We start from the raw sequence: 14,981 nt of genomic DNA on the forward strand, positions 1-14,981 counted from the left end.
TTTTAGTGATGCCACTGGAGAGTGGGGAACCTCACTGCTAGTGCAGTCTCTGCACTGGCTTCCACTTGCAGCTGTCTCCCTACAAGGTCTAAGACTTAGGCCCTAGACATGCTCATTAGTGATTTTAGCTCTAGTAACCACTGAACACAAACAAGGCTCTCAGTTGAGTCTAGTCAGCTCTGTCTTTAATCTGATGGCATCCACAGCTCTTAAAGCAGAGGTAGGAACATCTATCCCTTTCAGTGGGTTTGGCACTTGCTTAGCAAGTGAGGTTCAGATTAGGGTGACCCCCTGAATTAGGCCAGGCTAAGCACAGTCATATGATAAGGATAACAACATTTCAGTACTCCTGCATTCAAACACAAAAGCAAATTGTAACCCCAAACTAGCCAAAATTGATCTCTTTGACAAAGCAGCTCTGGCTGCTGAACACCTAGGCAGCGTAGGTATATCTATGCAAATATGGTCTGCTCCTGAAGTCTTTTCACCCAGTTCATCACTAGATGTCAGGGGAAAAGTCATTCAGGCCCTAGAGAAGACTAAATTATGCTGGAGGCCGTTCTGGTCGCAGGTGGCCTGAGGCTTAAGGAAGTGAAAAGGTGGCTTAGGACACCTCCTTCTACCCATTGGATAGGCCAAGCTGAGTACCTGGCTCTAATTGTCAATCTGTATTATCTAAAACTCCCTTGAGTGTGTTTTTGTAAGTCTGCCTATTCTGTCTCTAGCCCAGCCAGAGACATACAGAGCCAGGGAAGGTGGCTGTTACAGCTTCCCCTGTGACTCTGAGACTCAGTGTGCTTTTCCTGTCTGTGTGTTTTCCCAGAACGCACCCACTCTGTGAGGTATTGCCAGAAATGAGCTTGCTTTTTTGTAATCACGCCTCATGTTCCTGCTCACTGAAGCTATGGGCTTGAACTTCCTTCTTAGTAAAGGCAAAACCCATTTCCTGGGAGGAACAAGAAAACTATCCCACCATGCCTCATATTATCACTCTGGGGAGCTCTCTTGCATTCAGTTGCTGGTGAAGCCCACTGGACCTTGCACTTACATATGTTTAATGAATTATTGAGGTCTGTTTTTTATTGTGGTTTATTTAAAATGTATTATAGCTTTTACTCCTGTGTCTGTGTGTGCTCAACTTCGATTTTTGCATCTTATTTCCCAGAAAGCCTGTAGAAAATATATTCAGCGTTCTGCCAGGCAAGTAGAGTGTCAGGTCTTTCCTTATCATTTGTCACTGTACATCAGAATGGTTCAGATTTTTTTATATTTTGTGATGTCTGGCTATTTCCCATTGATTAAAAATAGGCTGGATGAACTTGAATGGTGAATAGAAGGAAGCTCTTAAACCTTGTATTTGAATCCTGCCAGAAGTTATTAACTTAGCAACATAAAATCATGATGAAGAAGCTAATTGTCAACTAAAAGGCTCAAAACCAAATTTTTACAGGAAAGAAATGGCAAATTAACTCAAAATCTCTTACTGATGACACATACTTGTAGCACAAACTAACCTATTTTGATGGAACTTTCAGCTCTGCTAGAACACTGCTTCCCAAGAGAACTAGACTACTAACAACAGTAATACATAATTAAAGAGTGGAAGTAACTGAATGTTAGACAATTGTGGTTACATAATTAGATGCTGTCATATCACATGACTTAGTAATGAAACAAATGCCCTTGAAATCATGTGCCTGCATCAAATGTCAGCACAGACCACTGGCAAACCTTGATTTCTATCTGTAGGAAAAGTTCTTAGAGCAAAAAGATTCCTAACCCAAGAAAGAAAGGTAAAAGTGACACCTACAGTAGGCACACTATTTTTATTAACTCTTTGCTCTGATTTGTGGTGGTCTATAAATACAAAAACTTGGTTAGAATGGTTAGATTGTGATCTTTCTTTTGTCTTAAAAAAGACCTGGGCTTCAGTCAGAGATTTGTTTTGTTTTTTAAAAGGAAGAAACAAGCATAGTAGCAGGCAACTTTTTTTTTTAAATCTGCAACTGGCTAGGAATGTGTGTTGGTTTCTCTGATGTGGATGAATTGATGGGTGCTACTAAATATCTTCAGCTTACCATTATTTCTTGTGCTGTACAGCTGTATGAGTCAATGCTGCCATTCTAGAATTTGTTCTGGCTTCTATGGGGAACTGATATCTTTTACTTCTTCTGCCAATTAGGTTTGGACTTTTGTGTGTTGGACTGGGTGATCGTGATTCTCTGCTTTGTGCTGTAACAAAATTCTGTACACTTGAGAATTGTATTACAGTTGTAATACCTGTAAGCTATTAGGTTTACATTTCCCCCTTAACATACTAAGCAATAGCTCAGATAAAAGACTCACTCTTTTCCCAGCATGCTTTTCTTTTCCAGGCTTTGCCAAGCTCAGCATTCATAGCTCAGCTTAATTTAAATTTAATGCAAATGAAAATACACTTAAGAGTTCAGCGGAATTAATTAGGCTCAGGGTGTAGGCAAAGTCATTGGGCATCTTGTCACATATGTCAGCATTTCCTACCCATTCCGCTGGGTCTGTAAACTCCAATGGATGACACCTGATTGAAGCAGTCCCTTTAATTTATAGCACTGGCAGTTAAATGGCAGTTTTCCAACCTCTGCCCAAAGGGCTATATCTATAATAGGCTTTAGAGGCAAAGCTACAATACTGCAGAATGAATTTTTTATAGAAAGCACTGATGTTAACACGTTCATGCCCTTCCACAAAATTAGCAAATGTCTTTAATGTGATCCCATAAGTTAATAATACTTTTGTGATATTATCTTTGTCATCTAATAGCATATTTGAATATGTCACTGTGCCTATGCAAATTTACTCCGCCATCAGCCACCAGCCCAGAGTAGCGCTAATTTAGAGTTTTGCACTGTGTTTGAGATGAACTAATAAAGTTTAGTTTTATAAAGGCTCCAGGCACAGTGGAAGAGGGACTGGTTCTTTGCTTAATCACTTGTTTTAATGACTTAAATCAGAACTGTACTATTTGAATACAGAGTATAACTTCCATACAAGTGCTTTGTTGGTGCTTTGAACAATGGGTACTCTTTTTTCTCTACCTCCTCCCTACCTCAGTCAAGGCCACTGGGCCAGATTCTCACCCTTCTCCTTTATGGAAGAAAGTGTTATGGGATTTAATAGGGCAAAAGCAGTTGGACTGTATAGAACTGTAACTGGGTTCTATGGACATAATTCTAAAAAAACTCCAGACTGTACTAGAGTGATATCCCTTCTGTAGCATTTTGAAACCACCCTACTGAAGTGAATGGAGAATCAGATCCCCGGGATGGAATTCTATAGCTTAATTTTAAAAATCAGTAGGAATGTAACAGGTCTCCATTGGATTCTACTGGATTTTTGCACTAGTGGAACTGGCCCAAGATGGTGCAAATTGCTGCACCTCCCTTTACTAGCAAGGCCAGATTCACCCCTGTGTGTGATGGGGTGGAAGTGGGGAGGATAGGTAGTGTTGCTACTGCTTCCCCATGGGGTTCTGTGGGGGAGATGACAACTTTAGTGTCTGCCAGGAGTTCCAGAGGAGCTCCACCAATGGAGATTACAGCAGGGATGTGCTGAATGTCCTCGTGCCACCTTCTCTCCAGCTACTGTTGCTGCACTAGCCTGCTTTGGTTGTCTGAGTGTAATGGAAGTTGTGGCTGCCTTGCACCACTGCACTGATGGATTTTCTGCCAGTTTTCCCTGAGAGAAGCAAACAGTAAAACAAGACTTAGCTAAATTGTCTCCTATCTGCCACCTGGTGTAGTGCGGAATGCTTGTAATTATCCAATATAATAGTGGTGTGTTATTTCCTAAACCATGTCTTCCCTCAATCAAAAAAACCCATAACAGAGCATATTCATGACAATGAACAATGCTACACATGTCTGCAAGTGAATACTGGATGGAACACAGCTGAGGGTTTTTCTAAGCTGCGTTACATTGCTGCCTTTTATGTCCTTGGATGTGGGGCATGATTGACAGTAGGTCCTTGGCAGGGTTATAGGGGTTACTTTTAAGATGTTAGACTCTTGCATTATGAATATGTAAATTGCAGTTGGAAGTGTTAGTCCATGGTGCAATTAACATTTCTGTGGCCTCTCCATTTAATTCTTCCCTATTTTACTTTGATCATTCTCATATTTTTTCTGTTCAAAGTGAGGGGTTTTATAATATATCAATCCTCTTTTTCTCTCTGGCACAAGCATGCAGCTTTCAGCCACACATCTGGATAGTCCGTTGCTGCAAGAAGTGTCCATGTCTATTTAGTGAAAAACTAACATCAGGGAGTCTGAAGGAAAGTACATAGCACTCTGTATTGTTTGGCATTGTGAATTATGGGTACGCACTAGCCAGAATGAAAGAAAAACTAACCCCTCATCCACCCACCGCTGCAAGTCTGTGCACAGGACTCAATGCAAACTTATTTTGAGATTCAGAAAAGTTTGGCTAGTGCTTTTGATTTGTCCTTTTTCAAACATTCCTCTTCCAGCTCCGGATTATGGCTGGCACCACAAGTGAAGGAGCCAAATTATGTCCAGGTCTTGGTAGATCAACATCAGGAGTCTGAATTGCACTTCTGTTATGTACCTACATAGATCCACTGCACTTAGACATTCTGCAGCAGCAAACTCATCAGGGCAGGGGCCATGCCTTGTGTTTGTACAGCACCCAGTACAATAGACCAGGATCCAGATTGGGGCTTTCAGGCGATACTTCAGTAACAATGATAATAACAAAGATTTTGAGTTGTCTTCAGCCAATGTATTCGCCTGGTAGAGAATACTGAAGGATTCCAACCTGGAAGTGACTCAGGGATGGATGACTGTGCTAAATCTGTACTGAGGAGTGAGTGCGGCCCACAGCTAATAAAAGCAGGATGAGCCACTGATGCTATCCAATAATCATAGAGGACTCTGTGGTCTGAAATTGCCCCAAGGCAGCAGATGCCTTTGGTCAAAGGATGGGCATCTGCTACAAAAAGACGGTGCCATCACAAGTGCCACCAAACTGGTGGAATGCTTTTTGTACCAGATGGCAGTAAGTATTTTGATTCCATGCTCTCGCTAGTTGTTTACAAATGTAAATGCTATTTGGAGATTCTGGCCACATCTTTGGCTGTGCTGAGCTCACAGATGAGGAGAGAGGGAGGCAAGGGTGACCCTAAGTGCTCTATACTCCACCCCCAATCCTGGGGTCAGCCAGAGGCCAAATTGGCTCCCGGCACAAGTTAGAGCAGCCACAGGGACTCAGGACTGTCGGAACAGATTGAGCTCCAGACATCTGTACCCCCAAAGATTCAGACCTGGTAAGCAAGTTCTGCCAAGCATCAAGCTGTGGCTTGTGAACAGCCTGGCTATTGCTATTAAAGAGCCAGAATGCAGCTACTTGTGTGTGGCTTTGCATGGGAGAGGACGCCAGCTCCATTCTCAACATGCACCCTTCTCTACCGCCTTGTGCCAAGGAGGGGAATGGGTGGTGTAAAAATCTCATGTCTGCAGAAGACTGCCCAGCATGGCTTTTGAGCTACTGGAGAGGTACAAAGGTGACTTAACCAGGGCCAAGTATCTGGCCCAACATTTCATAATTTCTGTATTGGTTTTTATGTACTCTTTGCTGTAATCAGACACCATGTATTGCCTCCCTCCAATCAGCACTATCCTGCAATCGCATCTTTCATTAAAAGTTGTGGTTGTGCTGCCAAAAAGTAAAAATGTAATTCCTTATCTGGAGAGGCCAAGCGCTTTGGTGATCTAGCCATTTTAATCAAATTACATTCTTTCAACTGGGGACAGCAGTAACTGCTTCCAGCATTTTTAGTCTATTTCCATTTGCTTTAATGGGATTTATAATTATTTTTGTACAATGAATCAATTCCCATACTGTAATCTCAATGATCAAATAATGGAAAGAATGTTTAAAAATTTTGAAAGGTGCCAATAACGTGAGATTTTGTTAAGATTTGTTAACATAATATCTCTAAATGATTCCAGTTTATTTTTAACCCATTTCTGAAGGTTCTTATAGTCATATATATAGATGTCCTGATTCAAAGGGCAAAAATGCATGAAGGAAATTGACAAAGATCAATATCTGCAGGGTGATTCTTAAGATCCAATTTTCAGTGCGAGCCAAAGCACTGACCTGTCAACCAAATCAGATGCTGCTTTGATGTTGATAAATGCCACATGAAACAGGTGATTAAATTATTGGTGGGGCTCAGCCAGGAATCGGAGGGTAAGGAAGGTGTCCATCATTGACTACCTGATGATGTCTTTAAAGGAATGGCTTCATCCTCCAAAACAGAATGTAAGAACAGATGATGAGGTTGGCCTATCATGGCCAAAGTCAGTGCGAGATCCTTTGCCTTGCACAGGGAAGCTATAATGCCATCTTTCCATTCTGCTGGTTCTTAGCCTGATGCCCATACTTTTAAGAACAGTTGATGGAGGCCAGTGATTACTGGTTCCAAGGCACCTTTGAGCAGTGAGGATGGAGTACCATCAGGTCCAGTGGCACGTCCATTCTGTAACTTATGGATAGCCATTCTTGCTTCCTCAAGTATCTGAGGATCAGCATTTGTCCGTGGGTCTGCAGCCATGTAGTTTGCCAGGTCACATAGCTCTGGAACAAAACATCACTTGATACTAAATGCTGAAATGCTAGTGAATGCTTTAGAATAATAATAATAATACTTAGCATTTATATAATGCTTTTCAGTCATAGACCTCAAAGAGCTATATAAAGGTGAATAGGCTGTATTGTTCTTGCTTAACACATGGGGGTAATCAAGGCACAAAAAGGCTAAGTAACTTGTCCAGTCAGTCATATCAGAGCTAGGAATATAACTCAGATCTTCTGACTCTTAGTTCCAGGCTCTGATTGCTAGGCCATGCTGCTGTTATAGGCTTGAACCACTTCCATATCCCAAACTGCATTTTTATTGCTACAGATGACGTATTTTCCATCATTTCTTGTGGATACCATGCTTTCAAATATATCGGCACAACAAGAGAACAATTAACATTACCACCAACTGATAAGTGCCAAAAATTATTATGAGGATAATTTACACCCAAATGGGCAGATAATAAATTAGTCATTACAGCAATCTCAGGATCAAACAGAATCTTTCCCATCCATAGACAGGAAGAATAAAGAGAGACTTAAAAGACAGTTACGTCTCTGCATGGCAGAATAGGAAAAAAAGCAGTTAAATGAAATTCTGTCTGCATTGTAGAATCTGTTATCCATAACAACCTCATTGGATGCAAGGTGGAAAAGCAGAGAGGATTTTTTATTATGTGAAATAATAACAAACACGATAGGAGTAAAAGTAGATTCTGGAGCAGACAAATCATGACATAACTGTGGTGACAAATTGGCACTGGAGAACAAAAAGAACTGGGAAAAGCATTAATGAGGCCAGAAGCAAAGGACAGCAGCAAATGGCTGCAAATGTTGGAAGCTAACTTCAAAGCAATTACTGAAATAACTGAAGTGACTATCACCATTTGAATCAATGGACTAAGATAATTTCCAGAGAGGTAGAGATGCATAAAAGATACCTACTTCCATCTTAGGCCTGGTCTACGCTTAAAATTTAGGTCGACATAGCTATATAGCTCAGAAGTGTAAAAAAAAATCCACACCTCTGGGCAAAGTAGCTTCTGTCGACCCAGTTACCATCGCTTGCTTAGGTGGTGTTCCAACACAGACAGAAACACTTCTCTCAGTGCAGGCTGCGTCTACTCTACAAGGTTATGCCAGCATACTTACTGTAGCTATGCTGCTAGAATCTGTTGTGTGTACATAGCCTTAGAAACCAGCCAGCCAACAAACTTAAACCTTCACTTTCACAAAGTCCTGTTCAAATGTTTATAACTAGCTTCACAGTATAACTGAACTTCACAGCAACTGTGTGGGAACATTGTGTGTGTTATGTTCAACTCAGTTGTGGTATCTGGTTTTCAGTGAGGGCCTAATATTTTTCTTTTCAGCTAAGCTGTATAATGGCTTGTCACAAATATGCATTAGCTTAGAATCTAGGTTGTCACTGGATGTCCAAGATTCACATCAATTCCCACGCTTCACCTGACCAATAGCAGCACTGGCAGCTTGTCAGGAGCCCAAGAGCCATAGCTAATTTATGGACCATATTTCAGCCTGTGTGTTTTATAGGGAGATGTAGCCTTTGGATGACTGTGTGGAATCTGTGTTCTCCACAGGCCACACCTTTTTACTGGATTTTGATCTGTGAATTGCAGTTTGGCCATCTCTGCTGATCAGACAACTTGTTGACATGATGAAGCAGTTGGGCTGTAGAACTTCCAGGAAACTTTTGATTTAACATTTTTACAACTTCACTTCAAAACAGATTTCAGAAGTGGGTATGGAAATGCAATAGCAGGAGGTGCTCATGAAGAAGCATGGGTTTTAGGTCGGTGCAAAAACTGATTTCAAAATTAAAGGTAATGCAACACTGAGGGCTACTAATCTCATTCAAAGGTCAGCCTCCCTTCAAATGTCTGGGAGCACAAAGGCAACTGAAAATCATGCTGCAGATCTGGACTTGGAATCAAAAGCTGCCATATCAGATTGCCAGTTCCTCCTGGTTTCAGATCTGTCAGAAATAACTTGAAAATAGCCTTGTTTTTAAACAGTACTTTGGCAAACCTTTCTATCTGAGGTTAGCTCAAGGGAGTTTGGTCCATTTTTATTTTATTCAAACTGCACAGTAATTTATATTTTGGTCTCCATTCCCATTACCTAGGGAAATAGGAATTGTTTTGATGGTTGCCATCATTTCTCAGTGATACCTCAGAAGTTTCAGAGGGTTCTGTGGGGGAACATTGTTCCTTCAAGAGACCAATCAATGGATGGCTTGGTAGAACAGTATTAATATAGTCTTTTTTCTTCAACTAATGATGAAGCGGCACCTAGGTATCCTTTTCTCAGTCTTCATCCTCACAGGCCACCTTGACTTGAAACAAGTGAAGCAGGAGGGAAAATGGGTAGAGCTGTAGTGCCTGAAGTCACAATCTGATTTGGCTTGAATCATAAATGATTTTTTGTTGTTGTTTTGTTTTAAATCTTATGGTGCTGTTGCTCAGGAGGCAAAGAACAGTTTTTCTGCCTCTACATAGTGCTGCTGGGTCTCACTCAGATTTGTTTTATGTGGTCAATCCAAGCTGTCTTCATTCAGCGGCTGATACAAGTTCTTCCTATTGTGAGGAAATTTCATGACCCTTTGTGGATCCGATTGAGCAGATTCAGATTGAACTGTTTCCTTCTCTGGATGCAGGGATATATCTTGAGGGAAGAAATGCTAAGTCCTCTCCATGAGTGCAGGCTGATGCTACTCACTGAGGTGATAGTAGTGTTGCAAATTCTTTATGCCACAGCTCTGCTTCGTATTTGTATGTTTTTTGGCTGTTGAAGGCCAGTAGGGCAGGACTGGGTCTATTGTTGGTCCGGATTGTTAATGCCTCCATTAAGAATGACAAGTTGCTAGCTTCTGGTTTCTGATTATGGCTCAGACAAACATTGCTGCTGACAGTCTGTCCTGTTGTTGTCCAGTGTCTAGTCTTCCATTTTTGGATGAGTTCATTGTGAAGACTGAGCTGAGGCAACTCTGAATATCTGGCTGCCTCAGACCATCTTGACCTTTTTCAACCTCCACACAGACCTGGGGAGAGGAGGACAAAGTCTAAACTGGTAACTTTAGTCTCTTTCTGGCAACAGATGAAGGTGAGGTGCCCTTTCTTCAATTTGCTGCCTTCAATACTGCTAATCATAATATGCTGTTAATTCACCTGTGAATGCTAGCAGAAGTAGATGGGGGTCATCCTTCAGTGGCTTTGTTCTTTTCTTTCAGAGGGAACCCAGAGGGTAGATTGGGGCAATTGCTCTTCTGCACTGAATGATTTCTCTTGTGGGGGTTTTCAGGTTCCATTTTGTTTCCTCTGTTCAACCAGTACATTGGAAAGGTTAGTGAGCAGGCCTGGGTTACAGTATTTTTAGCATGCTGATGACAACACAGCTCTCTTTCTCTGTCTCACCTAAGCTTTACCCAGTGTTTGGTAAATATTAGGACATGGATGAGGGGTAGCTGGAGTTAGGTTTGGAGAATCGGCAGAAAGATGTGGCATGGATTATATCTGAGTCTTTAATTGAGGGGTGTGGGCCTGCCATCTTTTACTAGAGTTCACAATCTGGGGGTATTGCTGGACCATCCCTTGCTGTTGGATGATCATATGGGAGAAGTGTGCAGGAAGACTTTTATCCCATCTAGAATTTACAGCCATTTATTTTGACTGTAAACATTTCTAGTGTAATTCAAGTCTATGTCATCTTACATGAGGTACACCTGTAAACTAAAGATGGCACAGAATGCAGCAGCCCAATTAGCAGGTAGCATCTCACCAGGAACATGACACCAGTGCTTCAGGATCTGCATTTGCTTCCTATTAGTTTCCAGGTGTTTAAGGTGTTAGTTTTGACCTATGTTATAAAGCCTAAATGGTTACCTGTGTGTCTTTGCAGGTGCCATTCTGCTGCAGGTGCTTTCAACATAAGTATTCACCAGATGTCCTAATATTTTTACTTTCTCCTCATATGGCAGTCCTGAAGTCTTTCCATGCCTCCAATTCTTGCCTTTGTCTGGATCCTTTCAGTTTCTGTGTGATTTTTGAGTTGGAGGTGAGTACATGATTCAATGTGAGGGTTTCCATCTGTTTATATAATGGCATTAGCATATTGTAATTGTAGAGTACGCACATGGTTTTCACTGATGGCCAAAAAACCCAAAGCCAAATGAAAAAACAGAATCTGTGCTGGTGGAAACAAAAGCTTTACCAGTTTTGTTTTATGCATGAAATGTTTGCAATATTACAGCTGGGCTGTCATCAATTTAAAGATCTCTCCCATATATTTCAAAAGGCAACTGGTTGATTTAAAATTTGATGGTGAGCAAGCATATGCAGCTGATACTGTATATTTGGTCATGAATGCATGTATTTTTAGGAACAAGAAAACAGACTACATGTGATTAGGCCACATGATAAGCTTTATTCTTAAAATATTTTGAGGGCTATGGAGGTGAAATCTGGCTGCCTATGTAAAAAGCTACTGTAACTTAGAAAGTTACTTTGGAAAGCAATTCAGAATCGCATTCAAGAATTTGATGTGCAGGCTGCAAGTAGGGAGGTCTGTGAAGATGCTACAGCTCCTGCCAACTAGTTGCAAGTTGCTCATTCAAACCTATCAATCACCCAGTGATGTCAAAGCAAGACTGAATAGTATGAGCCCAGTGATAATAATCAGAGAAATGGAAGTGCTAGAAGTGTTCCAGCCATGAAAATAGTAATTTTTGGATTCCAGCACACTCTGCTCCAGGAGTAACTTGCATTGCTTGTTTTCACATGTCCTGAAGAGAAGGATGTAGTCTTGTGTTCTTAATTAGGGACCTTTGAGTTCTAATCAGTTCTGACATCTGTTGCCCTTGGCAAGAGGCTTAGTGCCAGATCCTCGGTTGGTATCAATTGCTATTGTGCTGTTGGCTTCAATAGAACTACACCATTTTACACAAGCTGAGGATCTGGTCCTTACCCTGTCTCCTTCAGTTTTCCGTTCTGTTAAATGGGAACAGTAATATCTACCTCAGAGGGGTGTTATGACGATTAGGGGCTTAATCCTGCTCCCACTGAAGTCCATTACAAAACTTTCATTCACTTCAGTGGGAGCAGGATGAGGTCCTTAATAGTAAGTGTTTGTAATGCACTTATGTTACCCACACTTGGAGTTTGCCTGCTCCTGGAGCCACAGACCGAGACTCCAGGAGGCCCCAAAAGGACAACAACTAAGATGGCTACCTGAGCCCTCTGACATCATTTCTCAGCATGCTTGGAGTCAGGGGTGGGGACAGAAGGAACTAGAAACCCCTGCTGTGGTTTCTGCACAACCCTCAGCGAGAGGGCAGCTTGACTTTACAAAAAGGACAGGCAGCTGAGTTTCAGTTTGGAGCTCATGGAATTCTTGCTAAACTCCCACTCCTCCCACAGGGAGTTCTTCTAGTTGCATGGCTCAGTCAGTTCCAGCACTGCAGAGACCAGCATCCAGCACTGACACAGAAAGATCTAACGTGGATCCAGCTACTAAGATCTAGCTGAGACCCAGCTAGGTTCCAGACCTGAGAGCAGCACCCCTGGTTGGAGTCAGGAGAGAACCCCCCCACCCGGGGTGGGGGAGGGGAAGATAAAGTAAGGGACATTTGTTTAATCTGGCCAATGCCACAGTGCTGCAACGCTCTGTCCCAAAACATTCAGCCTCAGCATACCATCTGCCTCGGGAGCATGCCAGGGAAGGAGCTGGGGTTTGGAGGAGTTGTTAATGTCAGGAGGTGGGGAATTGGTTTATGTATTAATGTTCATTACAGTATTAGTTAACCAGAATCCTTTCCTTCCCCAGATCCTATTTTCTTGTTCCCAGTAAAGTCCCCTTTGTATTATTTGCTATTATTTTTGGTTTGTATTCCTTGGCTAGGGTTTGTTTTATTTATTGTCCCCTGCGTACTGGACTACATGCTTCTTGGCAGCCAGTAGTTGTATAGATTTTGCCAAGAGACAGCACCACTGTGTATATGCCACACTGAGTCATCGCATTGGGTGGAGGCATCAGGTGCCAGAAAAGAGCTCTGGTCCCAATGCACATAGGCGCCGACTTATATGGGGCTCTGGGGCTTTAGCCCCATGAATAAATCCCAAGCAGGGGCTCTGCCCCACCAATGTTTTTTCTCCCCTGCTTGGAGCGCCCCGGCGGCTGCCGCCGCCGCCGCCAGGGCTGCCTAGAGCCCTTTAAATCCCAGCCGCGGCCGGGAATCAGAGGGCTCTGGGCTGCCTGCTGCAGCGGGAAGCCCAGAGCCCTCTGATTCCCGGCTGCGGCTGGGATTTAAAAGGCTCTGGGCTCCCCGCGGTTGCAGGCAGCCCAGAGCCCTCTGATTCCCGGCTGCGGCTGAGATTTAAAAGGCTCTGGGCTCCCCGCGGTTGCAGGCAGCCCAGAGCCCTCTGATTCCCAGCGGCGGCTGGGATTTTAAAAGCTCTGTGCTCCCCGCGGGTGCAGGCAGCCCAGAGCCCTTTAAATCCCAGCCGCGGCCGGGAATCAGAGGGCTCTGGGCTGCCTGCTGCGGGAGCCCAGAGCCCTCTGATTCCCGGCCGCGGCTGGGATTTTAAAAGCTCTGTGCTCCCCGCGGGTGCAGGCAGCCCAGAGCCCTTTAAATCCCAGCCGCGGCTGAGATTTAAAGGGCTCTGGGCTCCCCACCGCAGCGGGCAGCGCAGAGCCCTCTGATTCCCGGCCGCGGCTGGGATTTAAAAGGGTCTCAGCTCCCCCGGTTGCAGGCAGCCCAGAGCCCTTTAAATCCCAGCAGGCTGAGATTTAAAGGGTTCTGGGCTCCCCGCCGCAGCGGGCAGCCCAGAGCCCTCTGATTCCCGGCCCCGGCTGGGATTTAAAAGGCTCTGGGCTCCCTGCGGTTGCAGGCAGCCCAGAGTCCTCTGACTCCCAGCTGGGGCTGGGATTTAAAGGGCTCTGGGATCCCCGCGGCTGCCAGCAGCCCAGAGCCCTTTGAATCCCAGCCTCTGTCCGCTGATTGCCCCCTCCCCTGCCCCAACTGCCCCCCAGAACCTCCACCCCCTATCTAAGCCCCACTGGTCCTTGTTCCCCAATTACCCCCTCCCGAGACCCCTGCCCCTAACTGCCCCTTGGGACCTCAGCCCCGATCTAAGCCTCCCTTCTCCTTGTCCCCAACTGCCCCCTCCTGAGACCCCACCCAACTTCCCCCCCCCCAGGACCGCACCCCCTACCTGTCCCCTGATAAACCTCTTAGACTCCCATGCCTATCCAATTGCTGCCTGTCCCCTGACTGCCCCTTCGAACCTCTGCCCCATCCAACTCCCCCTGCTCCTTGTCCCTTGACTGCCCCCCGGAACTCCCTACCTCTTCTCCAACCCCCAAACTGCTTACTGTGCCACTCAGACCAGCGTATCTGGCTCCATGCAGCTCCAGACAGTTGCTGCCATGCTCCCCCATGGAGCCCACAGCCCTCTCCCACCCCCAGCACCTGCCTTCCAGATTTGAACACCTCAAAATTCAGGAGTGCTCAAGCTCGGTTTGGGCAGCTTTTACTTCATTTCTCCCAAATCAGTTTCCCCTGCAAGGTGCCAACTGAAGGTGTTGGAGAACAGAGAGATCAGGTGGCCTCCTAATGCCTGGAAAAGAGACAAAGGCCGGAGGAGGGAGTGTCAGTGCCTGTGCGGACTTCTGGGAAGTGCACGGTGTGGAAGGGGATGCTGTGATGCTTTGGAACATCTCCATACAAAGCCAGTCAGGACTCTGGGGGAGCCTCCTCTCTGAGCATACTGTCTCCAGGGCAAGAAGCTTACACCTTCCTGGGTCTGACCTCGGAGCATTCAGCATGCCCTTCCACGTCATGCACTTTCCAAAGTGAGTCTGCCCAGGCTGGTCCTGGGGCAACCAGAGGTCGCTGCACCCCAACTCTGCAGTCAGATGTGACTCTCAGCCAGACAGTAAAACAGAAGGTTTATTAGATGACAGGAACACAGTTTAAACAGAGCTTGTTGGTACAGAAAACAGAACCCCTCTGTCAGGTCCATCTTGGGGGGTGGGGAGCCCAGAACCAAGTTCTGGGTCTCTCCCAATTTCCCCAGCCAGCTCCAAACTGACACTCCCTCCTCTGGCCTCTGTGTCTCTTCTGGACAAGGAGGCCACCTGATCTTTGTCCCCAACACCTTCAGTTGGCATCTTGCAGGGGAAACTGAGGCACCCACACAGTATTCAGAGAAAATATTAAGAACATTCCCACTTCATCACAACAGATGCAACAAAATATAATACTGTATATTGAAGTAGGCAAGTGCTGCTTCTGACTTTCCACTTTTAATTGACCCTTGTAATCT

At 44.5% G+C, this 14,981-nt stretch overlaps 1 protein-coding gene across 8 annotated transcripts in view; it reads left to right on the forward strand.

Moving 5' to 3' along the window:
* Window positions 1–14,981, forward strand: part of C1H11orf87 (chromosome 1 C11orf87 homolog) — a 142,198-nt gene that overhangs the window by 71,545 nt on the left and 55,672 nt on the right. For 5 of the 8 annotated variants that reach the window (XM_039520521.1, XM_039520520.1, XM_039520522.1 and 2 more), the window contains exon 2: window positions 10,558–10,713. The exons of 1 other annotated variant lie outside the window; for it this stretch is intronic. The gene's annotated coding sequence lies outside the window, so the exon portion shown is untranslated. Of the gene's footprint in view, window positions 1–10,557; window positions 10,714–12,332; window positions 12,413–14,981 lie in introns of those variants that run through there. 2 more of the 8 variants (XM_039520524.1, XM_039520526.1) reach the window with 2 other exon arrangements.

This window comes from Mauremys reevesii, linkage group 1 (assembly GCF_016161935.1).
Source record: "Mauremys reevesii isolate NIE-2019 linkage group 1, ASM1616193v1, whole genome shotgun sequence".
Lineage (NCBI taxonomy): Eukaryota > Metazoa > Chordata > Testudines > Geoemydidae > Mauremys > Mauremys reevesii.